Consider the following 24,344-nt stretch of genomic DNA (forward strand, 5'->3'; position numbering starts at 1 on the left):
GCGGGTTGCTTGACTTCAGGTGTTTTAAACAATGCGTGATTGCTCTCTTGTAACTGTTTCAGACTCACCAGTATCTCAGGCAAGGGCTCTCCTTCTTTTCTGACATGGAAAAGCAGAGGAATCACCATTGATAACTGGGCTGTGCAGAATGATTGATTGGTCATGGTTGGAGAAATGATCCTTCAATGTGAACACCTTATTATTGACTAGTTCTTCCTTTTGATTTACTGAGGCATCTCCAATGTTAAATATTCCACACCACAAAACTGAAAGGCTTGGTAAATATGGGAATATGATGGCCATGTGTGGTCCTTTTATATCTGGCAGCCTTCCTGAAAGACCCCACCTGATTTTGGTCCAGAGAAATCAGACCTAGGATTTCCAACCATTCCCTACAGACATGTGTCTGAGAAAGGAAATCAGAAATCTTTATAGGTACAAGCTTCTTATAACAAATTTTTAGATCATCACTAGGTTTAAACAATGGACCACTCAGCCGATGTAGACATTTCCATGGACCACCCTACCCCACACCCCTAGTGACAAAACACATTTGCTTATCACTAAAGAAGAGGTAAATGATTCATACTACCGGAACATACCAACTTTTACTTAAAGTAGTTTATGAACAAAACTGGCACTCATTCCCATTCAGAGCAATTGAGTTCAGGAGAGAGTTTCAGGTTGCAGTAAAGGCCAATATCCTTTTATCAGATAATGAAGGAGTGGCATAGTCAGTCCTTTTCCAAGTAGACGTATGCAAGGCAGAGCTATTTGATTACTGTTGAACTGTTGTCCAGAGGCTTCATATCATGTTCAGCCAGAGACCCATAGTTGTCAGTTGCCTTGCTGAAGTAGAGTACATTTAAGGCCACAGGGTTTGAGGTTTCTAATGAGTTCCAGTTGAAGACCAGGAAATTTGTTGAAGAATGTTGTTTTTAAATTAGATTATTATACTATTTTTTGCCCAATATTAATCTAATTATTTCTTTTGCAGTTCCCAGATTAATATTTTCACACCCTCCTATAATGCAGACTACTTTTAATTCACATTGACATTAGAAAGTAATGTGGATATATATGTTCTGTGAAGAACATTCTTCTCTGGACCTTTTCAAATTACTTTTCTGTGTGAAATTTTGGAAGCATGAATGTTTTTTTCTATTTTATGTAATATTTAAATATCTTTTGAAAACAATGGTTAACAATGTCCTTTTTCATGTTTGTTTGTGAAACCATTAGGCTAACTAGAAGAAAGGAGTTTGGTTCTCACTTTTCTGTGTTATATAATTTTAATTATTTTGAATTCTGGTATTTTTTGTATTTGTTCCATGAAATGCAAACTGCAGGTGCTGAGGAACTGCATTAAAATTCATCCTTCCCTGTTATTCATAAGAATGGAAAGTGCATTTCTGATGCATTCTCTCCCAGTGTGATCTATACTTTAACTTTTTCCTCCCCAGCTTTAACACATTGTAACTGTTGAAAGCAGTCTGTCCCTTTTACCCAGTGACTCAGACTGTCTGACTGTGTTTGCTGTGTTCTTGACAATTTGCTTTCCTCCCTTCTGAGGTCTCATGAACTGTGTTATGCCGGCTGCCCACTTCTTTAACTCCTTAACCGGTCCCCATTGCAAACATTCACCTCATTTAACCATTCTTCTGCCAATTTCTGTGGTTACTCACCAAATAAAGAAAAAACAACCTTGACCGAGACTTTAGTTTTTAGTCACCAGTTACAGATTTTTGATTGGAGTCATACAATCACAGCATATACCACATTATAACCAGTATCTCAAAGTTCTTTATAACTGTGAGAGTCACAGTGTGGAACTCGATTGGATTTGAGGTAGTGGGGATTTAGACTTTGTTAGATATTATAGGCTGTTTATGGATTGTACATGTGATTTTATGACACTAAGATTAAAAGGGATGCTTTTGTTATTATTATTATTTTTATGTCTTGGCAGACGCCCTTATCAAAAATTTGTGGAAGTATGACATGGGTTTATCAATTTCTTGAGTATGGACAGGACTTTAGTTTAACGATCTCATTTGATCAGTACTCTGTATAGCTACGTGCCTCCTTTCACCATACTGGTGCACTTTAACTGAGCTAGAATTCCAGTCTGCTCACCAGTCCATGCACAGTAACAAGAAACTCAACTTTTTCAACTCCGGCACATCAGATACAATACTGATTGGGAAGGAAAGAAAAAGTTGTTGACCAGCTTCTTGTATTCATCTTGATATTCCAGACAGAGAATAAATAAGTGGACACTCTGCAGGCCTTCGGCATAGCTGTTTGTTCTCTCCCTCTGTCTCTCCTCTGCAGACTCGGCACGATCTTATTGGCTTCTGGAGGTTAAAGTCATTGCAGTCCAGTGTTATTCATGCATGCAGCATGTGCAATTAAAGCATGCTCTGTATAACTCAAGGTTGTTGCATTAATGAATTCAGTGCTGTATTGACATTTTCATTAATCGATGTATCAGCCATGATCTCTCCTACACTTCTAAAGCACTTTCAGAAGGCTGCAAAGCAGGCACAAAATGAACACTGCACAATATATTTAAGTCAGTGATATATTTTTATCTCCCTTTCTAAATTACATTATTTAAGGCAGTAAAAACTCAGGAAGCCCTATATTTACTGATTAAGTAATTTACTACACTGGTTTAAGATTAGAAGATAACCTACTTTGCAATGTAGGTTTGTTACATATATTGGTGACAATGATACAAAAGTGGGAAAAAAAAAAAAAAAAAAAAAAAACACACACACATGCAAATCTAAATTACATTGGAATATTGCATTATTTCTTCACCCAATTCTGAAGTGCCAGTTAGTCAGTGCAGGGCACCGTTACAACCCTTCTTCAGAAGGAATTTGACAAATCGTCCCAAAACCATAAAGTCAAGGCCAGTGACAGTTTCTCACACTGTGGGCCTAGCTCTTACACCAGTGTTACCAACTGCTAACAACATGAAGCTGCAGAGAAGCCCCAGGGAGTCACTGGTGTATCGAGAACTAAAGATTGCCCAACCAACTTCTACCCTCTCTGCCTTGGTGAACCATGTCACCACTATCCTAGCACAGGCATTCAAAGAGTTATTACCTTTCTCCAATGCAATTATAGTAAGGACAAGAAGAATGAGGTCTGGTTTTCTTTCTTGGATGGCTCATCACTTCCAGACAAATGTTCTCCTTTTTCCTTTTTGTGTGTGAACACACACTAGCATGGGCAAACATATCGGGCATTACCTAAATTTGAACATGGCTAATATTAATATGAAATGTATAGATATTTTAATAGTTAGGCAGACAAGGAACACTCTGAGCCCAATTAATAAGAATAATGACAAAGTAATTTATTCAACATTAATGAAGTGCTCCAGAAATGGCCAGTCAGGAAGACCCATCTAAAGTTTGTATAAAGAGCATACTATCATATAGAAGATTACTCCCTTGGTTGTGGAACTACCTGACCTCAATGAAGTACCACAAACTTTATCACAGACTTCTTTGTCTCCAGTATTCTGCATGGCCTTGGTTAGAAAAGTTTTTTTCTAAAATCAGCTACAGAGAAACTGTACAAAACCTGGCCTGCCTGGAGCAATCTGCAAAGCTGAAATTCACACATAATCAGGCTCACATTAATGACGTTATGACGGGCTATGACGTTTTTCTAGGCCCCCCCTTCTAAGCACCCCTCCCCAAACCAAGTCCAGTCCATTCACAAGCAGCGACATGCAGACATTTTACAGTTTGAAGTCTCCACCAATTGCAAGCTGAGGATAATGCTTCCACATTCCATAATATTATATTTTCAGATACACTATCAATGGAAATTAGTGAACTAAAAGCACAGAAAGAATTATAATTTACCATACTGAAATATCACTAGTCTGATTTAAATAAACTAACTGAAAAAGCTAAGTGACATTGTTTCTATGCCAGGGCATAGCATAGGCCACACTTTTTAGTTGCCAGTAAACAAATCATGCAGCATCAACATTTGATCTGCAACATTTATAACATCATTCACCACCAACAGAGCAAGAAAAACACAAACATGGACCGTGGATCACATCTTCAGAAGTGGGTGGCATAGAATCAATTCACCCAGTGCCCAGCATTTAGTTGCCATGAATGTCACTAAACATGTGTAACCTATTGCATTCAACCTACACAACAGAATAATACTAATGAATAAAACACACGTTTTAGTGCTCCTCAAGCTTCCCGTATACGCGCATCAGTCATTCATTTCACTCACAATCTAATAACTTCCAGCCCAGTCTGATTAGAGAAACATCAACAGGATGTTTAGGCATTTCTGTGAAAATTATACCTGGATAACTTTTGCACTTTCAATCACAATGCCTCACAGCTATTCCTACCATGAAGTGCTCTGAGATGGAATAAATAAATAATTATGCACTAATAATAGGCTACATAAATCAACCTATCATCATCATCATCATCATCATCATCATCATCATCATAATTCTCCAATACTCTACCTTCTGTAGTAGGCCAATTATTTCCTTATATTATGTCAGAAAATATTATATTATATTAGATAGGTAGGTATGTAGCCTAACTAGTGCATATACACACACACACACATATAGGCCTATAGCCTAATTTTATTATTATTCATTATTTTTGTGTTCCATCTCCCTTCCCGAGTTTAGTTAAGCCATAACTGCATGTTTGCCGTATTAGAGAAACATTTTTCTATAAGCCTACCAAGAAAGACACCTGATCATGTTTTATAGTGAATCTATACTGTAGCCTATAGCTTGCTGTTTGTATTAATTATCAAAATTAATGTTGAAAAGTGTACATTGGAACAACCAAAAAACAATGGAAATGCAATACGTACAGTTGTTAATGCCAGTATTTATTCAATGCAAAATATAAACATATAAAATATATAAAATGGTATCTTACTTCCATTTCACGATGAAGATCTTACAGTTGATTGCTGCTTGCAAACTCCAAACTCCAGTATTATATTTTCCCCAGTTTTGTGTTTAAAATAATTCTAACCTGTCACAAGTTATCTGACGTCTGATTGGTTACATGCCTTTTGGAGGCAGGTCATGTATGATGCGCCTGATTGGCTAATTTACTTCTTGAAGTTGGGACTAAATACAGTGATGTGAAATGTACCAAACGAAAATAGAATGCATATAATAATTAGGCATTGTACTGACATATGTTATCACATTATCATTCATAGTTTACTTCTTTATTTTTAAGATTTTTTCACTATGAATTTCCATGTATAGCGCCAATAGAAACCCGGGCCCAGTCACCCCCCCCCCCTGCTTCCAGGGTCCATGCGCCAATCACAATCATAGATTTATTTTAATTTTTTTATTTAACCCTGGCCAGTAGGAAATCTACCTGCCCAGATCAAACATCTGTTTCTCTGCCCTCACCCCTTCACATCACAGGGGTGACAGGCTGCACAGACACAGGGCTGTGCGCACACAAGAGCAAATCCGACCACAAGCAGAGACAACATAGATACAGAATACTTTGTAACAAATTTTCCACAAGCCGCATGAGCCCCTTTGCTAGCTCAGGCCCTGGGGCTGCACATAAACATGAAGGGCCTGCACACAGCAATAGTAATACAAAGAGAAAATATCTGAACTACCTTTGACCCTGTCATAGGTCCTGCCTCTGCTTGAAGGCAGGACCAACTAAGCAGAGTAACAATCCAGAGAGGCTTTGACAGGTTAGAAATATTTTAAAGAAAAAGCCGGAAGAAAGTAATACTGGAGTTTGGACACGTTGTGCAAGCAGCAGTCAGCTCTAAGATCTTCATTGTGAAATCGTGAAATGTTAGTAAAATATACAATTTTCCTCATGAACTCCTTCTATTTTCGCACTGCCCAGTCACCATGGAATATGTTTATTTTACTTAAGAAAAGGAACTCCATACTGTTTTTCCTAATGTGGTTATTGCTTTCAGAATAAATTTGACTTTGCCTGTCACAAATGCATGTGGTGAAAGATCTTTTTCCAAACTGGGCCTGATCAAACATAAACGTAGGACTTCAATGGGTGAACAGTGGCTTAACCACTTGACTATCATGTCTATTGAATATGATCTGGTGCTTAAGGTGGACTTCATCGACATCATCAGTGAGTTTGCTTCAAAGAAAAACAGGAAAAAAATGTAATTGGTAAGTCAGCTTTTTGTAATGTTTGACAGAGAGAGCTCACAAGAATCTCAAATTTTAGATTTATTTCTGTGGGGATCTGCGCTGCTCCACCAATGGGATTGCTGGGATTTTGCAGATTTGCGCAGAACTGAGAAAATCTGTGCTACATGCACACACATGCAACCAAATTTCTGAGTTGCTGTCATTTGTTGGTCCTACCCTGTAACGTGTGTAATTACCTAATAACATTACAGTGCTCTTGCCAGTGTGGGTGGGGGTCATAGGCTGTGCTATTGCTCTCTCTGTCAAACACTGGTTTTGTGGTCATAATTGTTTGTTGCCCCCTTAAAGTGTGGTACAGTGCCACGGCACTGCCTGTACTGTTTTTACATGATTTATGTTTTCTACCAGTACCAACTATAGGCTCTCATCACCGTAACATCAGTAACCTTAATTGCCTGTACACTGGCGGTGCTTACTGTGCACCCAGCCTCAGGTCATTTTTTTCTTAAATTTTTGTATGCCTAAAGAGGGGCCTCAAACCGTTCATAGCCTAGGGCCACAAAATGTCTTAACCTGGGCCTGGGAACAGGAGCAAATGATAAAGGTGACTGATTCTGTGCAACAGTTGCAAGTGGTCATTAGCATCCCTGTAGCAGATAGAGACATGTATCCAGAGGTCCCTGTTTGATAGATAGTATCATTAAAATAATTGCATATAGACTTAAAGCAAAATAAATTAGGCAAAGTTTTAAATGCTGTACATGCATGCCCTTTAATTTCTGCAGTAAAGGGATGTGTAGAACTTCCTAAGCTGTCCAAGCCCTTGTATGGTCTGAGATCTAATCCACTAGACACGTTGCTGCATTCATCATTGAGTTGATACTTATCGGGAATAAAATGGAAAAGTAGGGGTTATTTGCATAGGCTGTATTTACCATGTACTGTGCAGACAGAAACAAACCTTTTACCTTATCATAAGCAGACATAATTGCAAACCCTTCTAACTGATACAAAAAATCACGATCGAGACCCATTATAACAAGTTGAAGTGTCAATTGACTATATTTACACTACATAAACCACGGGCACGATAATAACACAAATTTGACACTGTGATCTCAGTACAGTGTTTGAATGAAATCTGAACATTACCTCACTTCCATTGAGGTTTTCTTTCATATGTTTTAGACTATTTACTCAACTTTCAGTCTGTGTGGCGATACATTTTCTTTTAATCCAGCTTCATTATTATTATTATTTATTTCTTAGCAGGCACCCTTGTCCAGGGTGACTTACAAAATGCTTCATCTGAGCATTTTTTGAATAATTTGTTCTGTGTTACTGGAAGGTGCAGCTTAGGCTAAAACCCAGAAAGCTTATGCGGCAGCAGTATTAAGAGCTTGGCAAACATTCTTCAGCAGGGACCCAGCGCTGCTTAGTGAGTGTGTGTGTGTGTATACACTACTACCATACAGGCAGGGAATCTCCTGGTTTTGCAGTGTTCTGCAGTGCTGTGAATTACCATACTGCACCCAGCTTTTGGCAAGAGGTGAGATTTTGTTTCTGATTCATATACGGTCAAGTGTACACTCTTATTCCAGAGTTATTGTTGAAACCTTTCAGTGATTTCTCCTAAGCTGCATCTTAGGTAACTGTACTGAAAATATGCTGAAGTTTTAGGTGTGAGGTTATCATAAAGATTGAACACTTTTTTATGAGAGTGGTGGGATTTTTTGTTTAACAGACCTTCTGCTAACTCTTCCCAATTTAAGTTTTTCTTATTGAGTAAACTAATGATTCTTCTTCTGGTTGATTCAATTATCTTCCTGTTGGCAGTAAATTGCCATTTCTTTTACATTTTAGGCTCTTTTCTGTTTACCAAACAAACTCAAATTAGAATGGTTTATATATATCAAAACCAGGCAAAACTATATGTCTTGAAGCTGGGGAGAAAGACTAAAGAATGTTCATGAAGCATTTTTTTTCCTGCATAAAGTTTCTATTTTTATTCCAATTATGCAGCTGAGTGAATTACCACTCAAGACATTTTGTGCATTAATGGGACTGAAAGCTGTATGAATTCCTTCCCTCTCTCACCAGGTAAAACACTCTCCCTAATTGCTTCCACCACAATGCTGATGAATCAAAAGAAAATCTTGCTGCTGGTCTTAATATTGTTAATATCTCAGTCCGTGGCATTCTAACCCCCTCCCAGGAAACAAGATCTGAATTGTCACATCCATAACTACATGTAGGTGACATGTTATGTGAAAATTACTTTTCTCAAAAGTACACTTCTCCAAGTGTACATAATAATTAATTTAAAGTGCTGCAGAGTGTGTTGACGTGACATAAAATATGTTCATTTTCTGTAATCAGCGGTTTCTATGTAGTTATTTCTGAACATTTACAGAAATGCATATTAACAATTAAAATTCATTTTCTGAAAACAGAAAATGCAGTAAAGTCATAGTCAAGTCAACATGCATTGGGGATATGTTGAATTGTTTTAGTTAGATATTTAGTTATAGTCATTTCTGTCAGTCATTTAATACACTCTACAGACTGACATTTAAATTTTAAGGTTAAGGTTAATGAAAGGAAAAAGTACTATATCAGTAAAAAAAAAACTGAAAACCAGAAGTGGTTTTCTGTTTCCTTGTGTTTTTTTTTCTAGATTGCCAGGATAGCTCAAGGTACAGCTTTCTCAAAAATTAACCTTGTTGTTGAGCATAAGAGTCTGCATACCCTACTGCTGTCACAAGCTACACAGCAACTATGTCTTTTCAGTTTCCAGTCACTAATGGGGAGAACACGGACTAGACTAGACTAGATGTCCTGATTTCTTTCTTGTTTTGTGAATGTATCAAAATGTTTTTCAGGGGACAGGAGTTTAAAAGCAATAACACAGAGGATGGGTTTTGTTTTCAAAGCAATACAAAGTGCTGAGGTTTGCCTGTTGGAAGCGCATCCCGCCCCTTTTTGTGGTGCAGAGACTCAGACCCACTGCAGCATCAGACCACTGCACCCCCTGTCTGAACAGCCGGCTAGCAGGACTGCGGAGACTCTCTCTGTTCTTTTGTTCCCTCCATGTACATGAAATAAGCTGTCTTTCATGAACCTGTTATACGAACTTGAATTGTATGCTAAGAGCACTGAAGAGGTCTAGAACCTGGTCCGCACCACTGTTCAATGCACCCTGTGTTTTTCCATGACACAATTCAACCCAAACTATTTATTTTTTTGCTGACTGGCTATAATGCATGTATTCTATTAATCTGCAATGATAAGACTTTGCTGAACAGAATCTGAAGAGGCTCATATCTGAACAGGTCTGTTTAACCCAAAATATTTAATTCTTAAACCTATTTTGGCTTTGTTTTTCTTCTACAATTAGTGCAGGATAGGAGGTTTAGCATAGAATAGGAGCTTGTTACCAGGAAGGTTTCCAATTCAAGTAGTCTTTGGCACTGTGTCACTGTGTCTCCCTGTACAACTTAATTAAATTATGTATGTTGCGTCCTAATTCTCCAGAATTACCTCATTAGTATGAAGTTCATCTGCACTGATTTTAGCTGTGCATCGTCTAATTTCTGCCGCATTTACTTACCAGTGGCTCTTAATGGTATGCAAAATAATGAAATGTAATTTTGGGTAACAGGTAATGAACATGGTTGATTTAGTGTAAGCCAACATACTCACTGCACTGCAGTATTTAAATCAACTTATCTTGAACAAATTAGTAGTACTTGTAGGTTATTCCACAAAATACATAGATCTTAGTATTCTCCAAAATAGGAAATTGTGGATTTTCATACTAAACTATTTGTGACCAAGCCGCCTTAAATGTATGTGAACGTACTTATTGAGGAACATTCCCATCACCCTTTAGTTTATTTTGTTTTTGAACAATCATCTCTCCAATCACCAGTAGGAATGCCATGGCCATCTGGGAACACAGTGATTACATTGTGTCATTCCCCCAGGTCTCAAGAGTCCAGTGTAAAGCCTTTGGGTAAAGCCAAAGCTTATGATCCACAGTAATCTGAATCCGCTTCAGTGCCAAAAGTTGCTGGTTTCATCACAGTCTGACACAGTGTGTTTTTAAAAGGACGCTAAGCTCCCCTGATTTGTCATATAACACAGTATAGACGTAGCAGAAGATTGTTCCCATTCATGGTGACAGTCTCTTCTCTCCTTGGGCAAGTCAATAGCAGTATGCACTCTGCAGCATGCTAAGATCACTGCACCCTACTGCAGCTCGTATCTTGGCTTTCCAGGTCCATCTGTACTACACTTTGTTTCCTCCTACCTTTGCACAGTCCGTTTCCCCTCTGCCACTGATTTGGTGCACAGCAGCTGAACTCCCAGTCTCCTTCAGTTCATCTCGATGCACTAATCCCTGACCTATTTCAGGTCGGTGCATTTCAGTCTGCATAGCCTTAAGCACATAGAACTTGGAATGGTAAGCAAGTGCTGACATTAAGGTGTAACATTGTATCAGTAACATTCTGGAGGGGTCTGCTTTTGTTGAAATCATGGGTTTGGCGATGGAGATTATGGTAATTCCTTTTCTGAATTTCAAGATTCCAAAATAAAAGGGCAACCTTTTACAATCAGTGGACTGGATCCTCCTGTCTGATGGATTAAAAAATAACAAAATGCCAAATCAGTGCTTTAACTGGATTTGTGGGTTTAATGATGAATGCTTTAATGATTGGATAGTTCAAGAGAAAAAGCAGTTGCTGGTTCATATCTTTGTCCCCTCACTTCCTGCCCAGGTTTAAAAAAAATAAAATACCAGACACTAGGGGTGTAACTGTATGAGATTTTCATGGTATGATAACCGTCACAAAAAATATCATGGTATTATGATGTATTTCAATTTAATTTTAAATGTATTAAATACAGTACTGTGCAAAAGATGTGAAAAAATGCTGTAAAGTAAGAATGCTTTCAAAAATAGACATGTTAATAGATTATATTTATCAAGGAACTAAATGCATATGCACTAAATCCATATTTGGTGTGACCACCCTTTGCCTTCAAAACAGCATCAATTCTTCTAGGTACACTTGCACAGAGTCAGGGATTCTGTAGGCATATAGTCAGGTGTTTGATTAAACAATTATACCAAACAGGTGCTAATGATCATCACTTCAATATGTAGGTTGAAACACAATCATTAACTGAAACAAACAGCTGTGTAGGAGGAATAAAACTGGGTGAGGAACTGATGACAGTTTACTGTCAAAGGTCATACACCATGGCAAGACTGAGCACAGCAACAAGACACAAGGTAGTTATACTGCATCAGCAAGGTCTCTCCCAGGCAGAAATTTCAAGGCAGACAGGGGTTTCCAGATGTGCTGTCCAAGCTCTTTTGAAGAAGCACAAAGAAACGGGCAAAGTTGAGGATCGTAGACACAGTGGCCGGCCAAGGAAACTTACTGCAGCAGATGAAAGACGCATCATGCTTACATCCCTTCGCAATCGGAAGATGTCCAGCAGTGTCATCAGCTCAGAATTGGCAGAAAACAGTGGGACCCTGGTACACCCATCTACTGTCCGGAGAAATCTGCTCAGTAGTGGCCTTCATGGAAGACTTGCGGCCTAAAAGTTTGTTTGCCAAAGGGCTGGAGAGCGGTACACAAATGAGTGTCTGCAGACAACAGTGAAGCATGGTAGAGGTTCCTTGCAAGTTTGGGGCTGCATTTCTGTAAATGGAGTTGGGGATTTGGTCAGAATGAATGGTCTCCTCAATGCTGAGAAGTACATGCAGATACTTGTCCATCATGCAAAACCATCAGGGAGGTATCTGATTTGCCCCAAATTTATTCTGCAGCATGACAATGACTCCAAACATACAGTGAAAGTCATTAAGAACTATCTTCAGTGTAAAGAAGAACAAGTGGAAGTGGAAGTGGAAGTGATGGTATGGCCCCCACTGAGCCCTGATATCAACATCATTGAGTCTGTCTGGGATTGCATGAAGAGAGAGAAGCAACTGAGGCTGCCTAAATCCACAGAAGAACTGCGGTTAGTTCTCCAAGATGTTTGGGCCAACCTACCTGCCGAGTTCCTTCAAAAATGGTGTGCAAGTGTACCTTGAAGAATTGATGCTGTTTTGAAGGCAAATATGGATTTAATGTAGATTTTTCTTCTGTTCACTCACTTTAGTTAATTGATAAATATAATCTATTAACATGTCTATTTTTGAAAGCATTCTTACTTTACAGCATTTTTCCACACCTGAGACATATATTAAAGGTGGAGTATGATCATTTTGGACTTTTTTCAGTATTCACTTTTAATGTACTACTGGTAGGTCAAAACAACTATCTGTATAGTTTTTTATGTGTAGGATTTAAAGCTAAGTGTATAAAAAAAACAGGTCTGAAGTTGACCCTTCTGAAAAGTCCAGCTCACTCGAAGCTGCGGCTGATTTATGCGTTACATCACACCATGTATTGCTTGCCGTCACTCGGGCTGTTTTGCTGTATTAATGCTAACAAAAACCTGTTACCAAACATAATAATAACACACCCAGGGGACAGATATCATGGTAAATAGGTGTATAATATATGGTTATATCTAGAAACGTAACAACAGCGTCTCTGTATATTAAAACCTTAAAAAACTTAGAGAAGAAACGAGTGACGAGCTATTGTGTGCAGATTCCTGAGCTGGGAGATGCACCTCTCTGTGATCCACCTTGACCCGCAATCCCAGATATTGAGACAGGACGGGCTTCAAAATTAGCTGCTAAATTTAAATCAATTATCCCTACACTTTCGCTAAAATGAATCAGGTTGCTAAATGACTGACTGTGCAACAAACGAGTTATTGCACGTTATGACAATTTTTAATACAGTTTAACAAATTAACTAAACTACTTTAAAGTATTAGTGTCTGCATATGAACAAATGAAATGTTATGATTAATAATAATTAAATCCATATAAAATATATTGTAAATATATACATTATTATTATTAGTAGTAGTAGTAGTAGTATACCATTATTTGTCATGCATGATAATTAAGCACTATTATTAATTTGAGTGAAGGTAAAGGAGCTAATTATCAGGTTTTCTCAGTTAAGGAGTCTGTCTCAAAAGTGCACCGGGATTACAACAGCACTCCACCGCATATTAATCAAATAAAAAGTGTATATGTCATCCTGCTCTGCTGTATTAGATGTCGGGGACTGTGGGGGTGAATTGTCATCCACAACAACACTTTCTCTCGAATCATCCAACCCAGTAACATCGCTTTCCCTGTTATCTGCCATTGAGACCCAGTGGTTTAAATCAGTGAAATACCAGGTGTGATGTCAGGCCTAACATCTTATAAGCAACTGATGTTAATGAAACTTTCAGGGCATATTTGTATAGGTATAACATTTAATGTAAAAAAATAGATGATACCCCACCTTTAATGCAATACCTTGAATGAGAAAATGGCAACGGTATGACAACTGTCTGTTTCTACAACTGAGGTGCACCGTGAAACTGTGAAACTATTACATCCCTACAGGACACTGACCTTTTCTGCCCAGATTCTGTTTTCTTTATCCCTCTGTCTCCCCTTGATGCTGCCCCTTACCTCAGCTCAGTACACTTGCTAGACTGGCAGCTCTGGCTTAATATCTTATGGGGAAGTTCAGCTTGCAAAAACTGCCCTTGATTCCTTTTGCAAACTTGCCAGGAAAATACAAAAATGCATTAAACTGGGAGTGGGGAGGGGGAATCGAAGTAGCTTCCAAAAATACTTTGTCATTTACTCAGGGCTCAGGGCTGCACAAATGGTCAGAACCCCATCGGTCCAGTATTGCACACTTACGTTTTCACAGCTATTGACGTAATATGCCTCCCTACTTCATGTTGTCCTTTTTTGCTAACTTTTTGATGTGCCGTTATTGCTGTATCAGTTGGGATGTGAAACGGCAATCTAAGTGGAACAATCAACAAAGAATCCCTGAGCAAGTTGCTGTAAAAAAAAAAAAAAAAAAAAAAAAAGCAGCAGTTTGGTGTGCTTTTACTGCAAAGCAATCGGATGAGAGCTAAACCCAGTAATGTGGAGTAATTGTCTGCTTTCTCAAGACCCAGATTTGCAGTAGAGAAGTCAGATTTTCATTAGGATTCATATAAGCATAGCCAGTGTAGGTTTGTAAACATGGCTAATGTACACTCACCTAAAGGATTATTAGGAACACCTGTTCAATTTCTCATTAATGCAATTATCTAACCAACCAATCACATGGCAGTTGCTTCAATGCATTTAGGGGTGTGGTCCTGGTCAAGACAATCTCCTGAACTCCAAACTGAATGTCTGAATGGGAAAGAAAGGTGATTTAAGCAATTTTGAGCGTGGCATGGTTGTTGGTGCCAGACGGGCCGGTCTGAGTATTTCACAATCTGCTCAGTTACTGGGATTTTCACGCACAATCATTTCTAGGGTTTACAAAGAATGGTGTGAAAAGGGAAAAACATCCAGTATGCGGCAGTCCTGTGGGCGAAAATGCCTTGTTGATGCTAGAGGTCAGAGGAGAATGGGCCGACTGATTCAAGCTGATAGAAGAGCAACTTTGACTGAAATAACCACTCGTTACAACCGAGGTATGCAGCAAAGCATTTGTGAAGCCACAACACGTACAACCTTGAGGCGGATGGGCTACAACAGCAGAAGACCCCACCGGGTACCACTCATCTCCATTACAAATAGGAAAAAGAGGCTACAATTTGCACAAGCTCACCAAAATTGGACAGTTGAAGACTGGAAAAATGTTGCCTGGTCTGATGAGTCTCGATTTCTGTTGAGACATTCAGATGGTAGAGTCAGAATTTGGCGTAAACAGAATGAGAACATGGATCCATCATGCCTTGTTACCACTGTGCAGGCTGGTGGTGGTGGTGTAATGGTGTGGGGGATGTTTTCTTGGCACACTTTAGGCCCCTTAGTGCCAATTGGGCATCGTTTAAATGCCACGGCCTACCTGAGCATTGTTTCTGACCATGTCCATCCCTTTATGACCACCATGTACCCATCCTCTGATGGCTACTTCCAGCAGGATAATGCACCATGTCACAAAGGTCCAATCATTTCAAATTGGTTTCTTGAACATGACAATGAGTTCACTGTACTAAACTGGCCCCCACAGTCACCAGATCTCAACCCAATAGAGCATCTTTGGGATGTGGTGGAACGGGAGCTTCGTGCCCTGGATGTGCATCCCACAAATCTCCATCAACTGCAAGATGCTATCCTATCAATATGGGCCAACATTTCTAAAGAATGCTTTCAGCACCTTGTTGAATCAATGCCACGTAGAATTAAGGCAGTTCTGAAGGCGAAAGGGGGTCAAACACAGTATTAGTATGGTGTTCCTAATAATCCTTTAGGTGAGTGTATATGCATTTATGTATTTATTACTGTAGATATGGGGTTAAAAAAAAACAGCCTTCCATGTAGACCTACACAGATTAGCTGACCTGGGATGGATTGCATTAATAAGTTATGGACTAGAAGTTAAAAAAAATATATACACTGATTTTACAGTTTTTGTCGATTGCTAAGTCAATGTGAATGAAACTGTGGTCCACATGTCCAACAACGTTACACCAGTACAAATTTTTGCCAAACAGTAAGTAATATATGGTTGCTTTTACACAAAATGCAAATGCCAAGCACATTTGTGCAAAACAGTAACTCTCTACACATGACACATGATCTATTGGGTAAGTAAAACAAAATTAGAACATTTGTTCACAGTCAATAACACATTCTCCCACAACTGCAATTCTCTACTAAAACATGTGCAAATCCTTATTGCTCAATCAGCAATCAGTCCATAATCACTTATAATAGTGAGTTTGTGTTGGCACGAAATGAAGCAAGTCACAAGACAAAGACGAAAGAGGTGCACCACAACCATGAGTCCGTAGAGGAAGATGGCCGTTTCTACGCGGTGGCACAGCAGCTCAAATGGGAAGACATAGACTAGATGTTTCCAATGACAGCAGATTACTTGTTTTTTGCCAAATAAAATGTAACTATTTTGATCTTGGACTGCTATAGGAGTGTGTGGCTTTTCTTTTGAGAGTTTTTGCCTTGGCTGGCACCTCTGCTATTTTTGGGTATGCGTCTTCCTCTAGTTGTATATCCAATGACATACAGTGCATCCGGAAAGTATTCACAGCGCTTCACTTTTTCCACATTTTGTTATGTTACAGCCTTATTCCAAAATAGATTAAATTAATTATTTTCCTCAAAATTCTACAAACAATACCCCATAATGACAATGTGAAAGAAGTTTGTTTGAAATCTTTGCAAATTTATTAAAAATAAAAAACAAAAAAAGCACATACATAAGTATTCACAGCCTTTGCTCAATACTTTGTTGAAGCACCTTTGGCACCAATTACAGCCTCAAGTCTTTTTGAGAATGATGCTACAAGCTTGCCACACCAATTTTTGGGCAGTTTCTCCCATTCTTCTTTGCAGGACCTCTCAAGCTCCATCAGGTTGGATGGGGAGCATCGGTGCACAGCCATTTTCAGATCTCTCCAGAGATGTTCAAATCGGGTTCAAGTCTTTGCTCTGGCTGGGCCACTCAAGGACATTCACAGAGTTGTCCTGTAGCCACTCCTTTGTGATCTTGGCTGTGTGCTTAGGGTTGTTGTCCTGTTGGAAGATGAACCTTCGTCCCAGTCTGAGGTCCAGAGCACTCTGGAGCAGGTTTTCATCAAGGATGTCTCTGTACATTGCTGCATTCATCTTTTCCTCGATCCTAACTAGTCTCCCGGTTCCTGCCGCTGAAAAACATCCCCACAGCATGATGCTGCCACCACCATGCTTCACTGTAGGGATGGTATTGGCCAGGTGATGAGCGGTGCCTGGTTTCCTCCAGACATGAGTTCAATCTTTGTTTCATCAGACCAGAGAATTTTGTTTCTCATGGTCTGAGAGTCTTTCAGGTCCCTTTTGGCAAACTCCAGGCGGGCTGTCATGTGCCTTTTACTGAGGAGTGGCTTCCGTCTGGCCACTCTACCATACAGGCCTGATTGGTGGAGTGCTGCAGAGATGGTGGTTCTTCTGGAAGGTTCTCCTCTCTCCACAGAGACACGCTGGAGCTCTGTCAGAGTGACCATCGGGTTCTTGGTCACCTCCCTGATGGAGACCACTGTGCTCATTGGGACCTTCAATGCTGCAGACATTTTTCTGTACCCTTCCCCAGATCTGTGCCTCGATACAATCCTGTCTCGGCTGTCTACAGACAATTCCTTGGACTTCATTGCTTGGTTTGTGCTCTGACATGCACTGTTAACTGTGGACCTTATATAGACAGGTGTGTGCCTTTCCAAATCATGTCCAATCACCTGAATTTACCACAGGTGGACTCCAATCAAGTTGTAGAAACATTTCATGGATGATCAGTGGAAACGGGATGTACCTGAGCTCAATTTTGAGTGTCATGGAAAGGCTGTGAATACTTATGTACATGTGCTTTTTTTGTTTTTATTTTTAATAAATTTGCAAAGATTTCAAACAAACTTCTTTCACGTTGTCATTATGGGGTATTGTTTGTAGAAGTTTGAGGAAAATAATGAATTTAATCCATTTTGGAATAAGGCTGTAACATAACAAAATGTGGAAAAAGTGAAGCACTGTGAATACTTTCTGGATGCACTGTATGTGCCACTACCGTTGACCATGTGATAAACTATGGCCTTTCAATGTGAGAGGCTGGGCACAGGGGGCAGCCCAAGCAGGTCAAATCTAGCATCAATAATTAAAGTATTCAGAAATGGGAATAGGTAAGTGACCATAGATTACTTCACTGTATTACAGTACTATACGATATACACATAAGTAGTTTTCCTTCACCATTTCATTATACCCATTTATACAACAGAAAGACAACCCCACACTGGTGGCCAAGAAAGAGTCTTCAACACTGAACAGTAAGCTGTCATTGTAGATACAGTGGTTTCAAACAGTGGGTGTTTGAGGGATATCCAGACTAAAAATTTACAAGAACATCAAATATTTTAGAATGTACATAATGTCAGTCTGGCAACTACCGACCAGGTCTTGAATCAACACCAACTAAGGATGAAACATCTGTCCAGGTATCATTTGAAAGGAACAATGACAGAGTGAAGGAGATTAGGTTCTAGTATGTACAGGTCAGTGCTCTTCACAGTAATGCAGTAATTTCCTTACAATATTTAGTTACGATACACAGTTAAAATGGCTTCCCATGTTCATTTTATGTTTCCCGTAAGGTAAATGTGTTGCCACATGTATTCATATACGTGGATGAAGTGGAATTCATACTAGTAGAACTGTACACCCTGAAGAGAGAGTGCTGGTGAAACCTGATATGCCGAATTTGTAACAATTACAGTTTTTTATTTTTTTTTGTAACAAGCTTTGTCCTGAGTATCTTCTGATTTATATCTACTGTAAAGTATTTCCAGCTTCATTCAATGTATCAAGAACATTACTGTAACCAAATATATTAAAATCATTTGTTAAAGTATTTTTTGCTGTTGAGTGAAATTGATTCTACATTGGTCTTCTTGATATGAGTCACTCAGAGAACATGAGCACAGCTCATGCTGGGGTGAAATGTTTACTGACCTTTTACACTTTATTTTACAAACAAGCAGAAGAAGACACAGAGCATGTACAGGGTTGACGATGTCATACTGATGCTGATGATTAGTGTTTATTGTGCCATTGTGAAATTGCTGATGGGAAGAACTTTTCATGAGATGACAAATGATGATGCTGCAACCCAGTGCTTTTTTAATAGACTGATTTGATTTTGTGACATGTATTTGCTGTTTTGAGTGCATTTTGCAAAGGATTTGTGTCATTGTGGCCAAACGTTTTTAAGTTTTGGGCACATGTTAATTGTTTTGAAAAAGTTAATTCTGTTTGGAGAAATGTGCTCAGGCACTCGAGAAAAACTGTAATGTATGGCTGTGTTATCTATAATGTATAGTCAGTTTGGCATATCCAGATTGTGAATAATTCAGACAGCTTAGTCTCTTTGAGTTGATTGATTGTACTATCCAGGTTTTGCATCTGGGATAAATGTATTATGTGAATTATACTTGGGTCACCTTTGCCTTTCTGTCTACCTGGAGAGAGACATATACATTTGTGTCAATGCTTTACCAGACTGAACCAGAAAATAATAGAAGGCTCACTGCAATTGTTCACTTGTAAATAAATAGTTTAACTATATTGTACTTCCAAGGTTTGATGCACAAAGAGAATATGTGCCTTTGTCCTCCAATGCGAATCATCACACTAGACATGCTATTCTTTACTTCCTGTGTCAGTTTTATTAAAGTGAAGCCAAGATACATAATAAATAATCTTGCAGGTTTTCTAACTCTTCTTCTTACTCTTGCAGGTTTTTCTGAAGGGTCTAAGTAAGAAGCTGGCTTCCCAAACCTCAAACCTTGGTTAGTAAACAAATTCTTAAGAAATAATAAAAAAACTAAGTGGGCATATAAAATGTATCAGGTTTTCATTGTGTTCATCTTTAAAATAATTGATTAATTTAGTTATAAATATAAACATATAACAATATAAATATAGTAATTTGGTTACAGAACCAAAGTCCAACCAAAATATTCACCTATACAAATATATACATATTTGCATCATTGCATAACTTAAAAGATTGTCTAGCCAAAAAGACAGGCCTAATTCAGAGAGGGGTAAAGGGCACTTCCAAGTTTGTATGAGAAAAGGCTTTTTTCTTATGTTTGACATCTTGTATGTCAGTGCAAACCTTCGGGCCCCTGTGGATTCCGATGTTTCCATCGTGATGCTGGGACTGAGAACGTGTGTGTACCAAATGTCCTTCAGTCACAGAACATGATAGGGCCTAAAATCCCCGGTAAATTCTTTTGACAATGTCAGAGAAGAGCGAGTGATGCTCCCTTCCCAGCATGAAGGTGAAGGACACATGAGATGTGGAGCCAGCTGCTTTATTGAGCAGGGTGGGAGAGTATTAATATTTCAGGAATCTTCACACTTTCTATGTAGATGTCAGCTACTGCTATACCAATACTAGGGCTGTGCGATATGACGATATATATCGTCTGACCATAGAAAAACGTCTATCGTTTCATATTATGCTCTATCGTTTATATAGTGGTGTCGCAAATCCAACTCTTTACGGCAATATGTTTAGTTATTAGGACGGTTTGCGTTCTTCCCGGTTCTTCCACACGTGCCGGATACGGCAAGAAATGGGCACAAGAAACACAAACAGACATGGAGGAGAGTGAACTGACAGAATAACCAACATAACCAAGAGATACTTTAATGCGCAAGCGCACGTTGCGCCCCGTTCTCGTCGCCGGGCTAAACTCGATCTAATTTAGATGGATATAATTTGTATAAAATTAAAGAATAATAGTTTGTTTGTATTTTAATAAATTGGAAAGCAATGCAAACAGATGCAGAAAGTTTCATTTTCTTTTTATTATGACGGTGAAGTGGTACAACAGCTTTTATTATTATTAGTTGTATTATTATTAAATTAACTATTTAGTATTAACAACGTGCTGTACCGGTTTGTAGAACGAAACGCGAAATGTCCCTGTATAGCAGATGTTAATGCACCACTATAAACCCGGCTGTGGGAAATCTACCTGAATCTGTACCATTTTACAGCACATGTGTTGCATGATTACTATTACTTGTGTTATTGTTATGTGACAGTAAATCATGTGTATATGTGTGTGTGTGTGTATATATATATATATATATATATATATATATATATATCCCATAACATAACACAAGTAATAGTAATCACACACCACTTGCGCTGTTATATGTTGCATTCTGCATATATTTAGTATTTGTTAGTTTTGCATAATTAATGATTAAATAAAGACTTGTTGTTTAAATGTCTTTGGTCGTATTTTGTAGCTTGATTGGGTAGAAACAAGTTGTGTATCGACCCAACTTCTAAAAATATCGAGATATTATTTTTAAGTCATATCGCCCAGCCCTAACCAGTACTGTCTTGTTCTGCATTAAATGACCCTCTTTTTATTTTCCTCATCCTCCTGTTTGGGGATTCCATTATTATGTAGATCTTTTTTATTGTTAATTATTTTCAGGGAAAGGGATTTTAATTTGAAGAGTGAGCAGCCCAGAGAAGCTGACACAGCAGTGTTTTTCAGCACTCACTAAGGAAGAGTACGCAGGCTTAAGGCAAGGGCTGCTATTCAGAATACACTTCAGCGAAAGGTGTTGTTGAAACCATTTCAGGATTTAATTAATGGGCCAAATTTGACAGCTTCTTAACATTAATTCTGTAAATCTTCTGTTGTTTTCAGCCTTTCTTTCCTGGGCCCTCCTTTCTTGGATTTCATTGGCTCAGGGGAAGTGCTTGGCCTTTATATTAAAGAAGGGAAGCTATCATTTCATATCATATGAAATATTGAATGATTTTCATTAAAAGAACCACATAGCAACACACTCCTTTAGATTGCAGTCTGAGTAGAGAGAGAGAGACAGATAGATTTTTAACAGAATAACACAGCACACCAACAAGTACACGTACTGCCCCCCAACACACCACTGCATCTCAAAACCCCCCAGGTTGTTTGTCATTTGATAAAACCTATAATCAACCTTCACTCTGCATTTGGTTAAAACCCTGAACACTTCCATCACATCCTGTCCTGCCCTCCCTTCAACCTTATATTTCCTGCTCACAGCTTTCCCACTCAAAAAATTGACCAGTTGTTGTCTTTTAAAAGGATAACCTAAAATGAACCCCTTGATGTTAAAATCCAAATTAAGGGCAGTAAAAATCTGTTTTAAAATGCTAAAGAGAGGAGCAAGTCGAGGGCAGTCACTAAAACAATGGAACACAGTTTCTCGCAGTGCACAGAAAGGGCAGAGCGCCGTCACACCCAGGTTCAGAAAAGAAATACAATAATTAACTTGTCTAATAGTGGCTTGTACGGTGCTTCCCTGTGTGGGGAAAGGGTCATGAGGGTCGGGACACTTTCCCCTCAAACAACTGCTCCAGCAGCAGTAGCCTGTCGGCACAGCGCCAGGATCGCAGACTCAGCACTGTAGCCAGACTGTCTGCACTACACCAGCCCTGTTTGTCCCTGTCTAGCAGATGCCGCAGCTGAGTGATGCCTTTAGCTGTCATCCTGGCAGGAAGGCTGGCAGGGGTTGTGCAGTAGGGGCTCCTCCAGGAGGCAGTGTAAGGAGTGGTCCCCCTGGGATCAGGCCTCCAGCAGGTTGTGGTAGAAAGTGGGCAGGGCGCTGAAATCCAGACTGCTGTAGTCAGTGAGGAACAGAGGCAAGTCCAGCAGCAGTTGATGGCTCGGCGCAGGAGGGCACAGGCTACAGGCCTCCAGGCCAAGCTGTCAGGGCCATACAGCAACCATTGAATAGACTGAAGTCTAAAAGCTGCCACACAGCTGGCCAGGTGCACTAGACCCTGCCCCCCTGCTTCATGGGGCAGGTACAGCACCCCCTGTCACGTGCCAATGTAGCCCATCTCAGAAGAAGCCTAGGATGATCCTCTGTACCTGTGCCAGCAGCCCTGGCAGGGGGGGCACACAGCGCAGTCTATGCCCCAGCACAGTTGCCATCAGGTTGTTGACTATCGGTGTGCGGCCCCTGTAGGAGAACTGGGACAGCAGCCAGCACCACCTATCCAGAGGGCCTGCACTCCCTCAATCACCCCATCCCAATTATTATTATTAGTAGTAGTATTATTTATTTCTTAGCAGACGCCCTTGTCCAGGGCGACTTACAAAACACAAGTTCTTCCCCTCTTTGACTTCATCCCCAAGTTGAACCCTGAAGGTACATGAAACCTCCTTCTTTCCACTCCTGTCCACTGGGGACTCCCCTCCACTCCCCAGGGCACAGCTTTGGCTCCAGTTAACCCTTGCTGAAGACACTGCTACAAAGTCCTCAAAGATGTCCCTGAGCAGCTGGACATCCTGCAACCTCCCCACTAACCACAACATCATCAGCATAAGCAAAGAGATGTAGAGAGAGAGAGACAGATAATATTTTCCTGTCTTCCCCCCCCCCTGTACTATTTTCCATTTCGTTTTGCTATAGGTTACCCCAGTTTGGAATGTCCACAGACAATTACCCAGAATTCCTTGTTTATCCTCATACATTTTAAACTGATTTCCTCCTGTTGTTAGGCTATCACTGTGCAGTACTAAACAAGATGTGATATATATACCTGTGATATATGGTGGCTCTCAAAAGTATTATTTTCTGTTTTGTATTTGAAATTAATTTAGAACAATTTGTAGATAATATTTTTCACTTTGACATTCTGCACATTTTGTTTGTTGGCAAAAACTCCTGATTAAATCCATTCCGATTTCATATTGTAACACAATAAAATGTGGAAAAGTCTAAGATGGGTGAATACCTTTAAGAGCCACTGTACTTTGTATTAAAATTTACTATGTAAAATATTTGATCACAAAAAATACTATGTTTGTGCTATTAGTGACATGCTATTACAATGGTCCATAGTAACACACATTGAAAGAATGGCAAATACAAGGGCAGGGAAAAATCAAATAACATAAAATCTAGGAAGATCATGTTCTTTATTTAAATTTACTAGAGCGGTGGTTCTTGGGTGGATACAGTGGATAAACTCAACAGAAATTGAGAGTGTATGAATGAAAATAGAATCGTTAAAGCATTTCCTATAATGTCATTTTACATCATATCAATTCTTACCTTGTTGATAGTCTCACACTATGGTACCTAAACGGCTGATGATGCTCTTTTAATGAACACTGCTTATTGTTATTGTGAGCACTGTTAGGAATAATGGGGATCCCTTGCAACTGATGTATTGCTATCCTGTTGCAGCCCACATGGCAGTGGAGGGGGCTGACAGTTGTCTCCCGCACCATTGTCCGGACAGATGCTTTGAACGCAGTGGAACCTGCTGAGCCATTGAAGCTCTAGAGCTCAAACTGGCAGATCTCCATATGGACTCACTGCCACTGCTCCACAGCCCCCACCACACTCACCCCCCAGCTCAGGATAAATGCATTTTTGAGTTTAATTTCCTGTTTGTTCCTCGTCCTGCAGACGATGTACCCCCAG

General features: G+C 39.4%; 1 protein-coding gene across 2 annotated transcripts in view; it reads left to right on the forward strand.

Moving 5' to 3' along the window:
* Positions 1–24,344, forward strand: part of tmem229b (transmembrane protein 229B) — a 57,430-nt gene that overhangs the window by 3,947 nt on the left and 29,139 nt on the right. For both annotated transcript variants that reach the window (XM_066694230.1, XM_066694229.1), the window contains exon 2: positions 19,618–19,669. The gene's annotated coding sequence lies outside the window, so the exon portion shown is untranslated. The remainder of the gene's footprint in view (positions 1–19,617; positions 19,670–24,344) is intronic.

Source organism: Amia ocellicauda, chromosome 21 (genome assembly GCF_036373705.1).
Source record: "Amia ocellicauda isolate fAmiCal2 chromosome 21, fAmiCal2.hap1, whole genome shotgun sequence".
Taxonomy (NCBI): domain Eukaryota; kingdom Metazoa; phylum Chordata; class Actinopteri; order Amiiformes; family Amiidae; genus Amia; species Amia ocellicauda.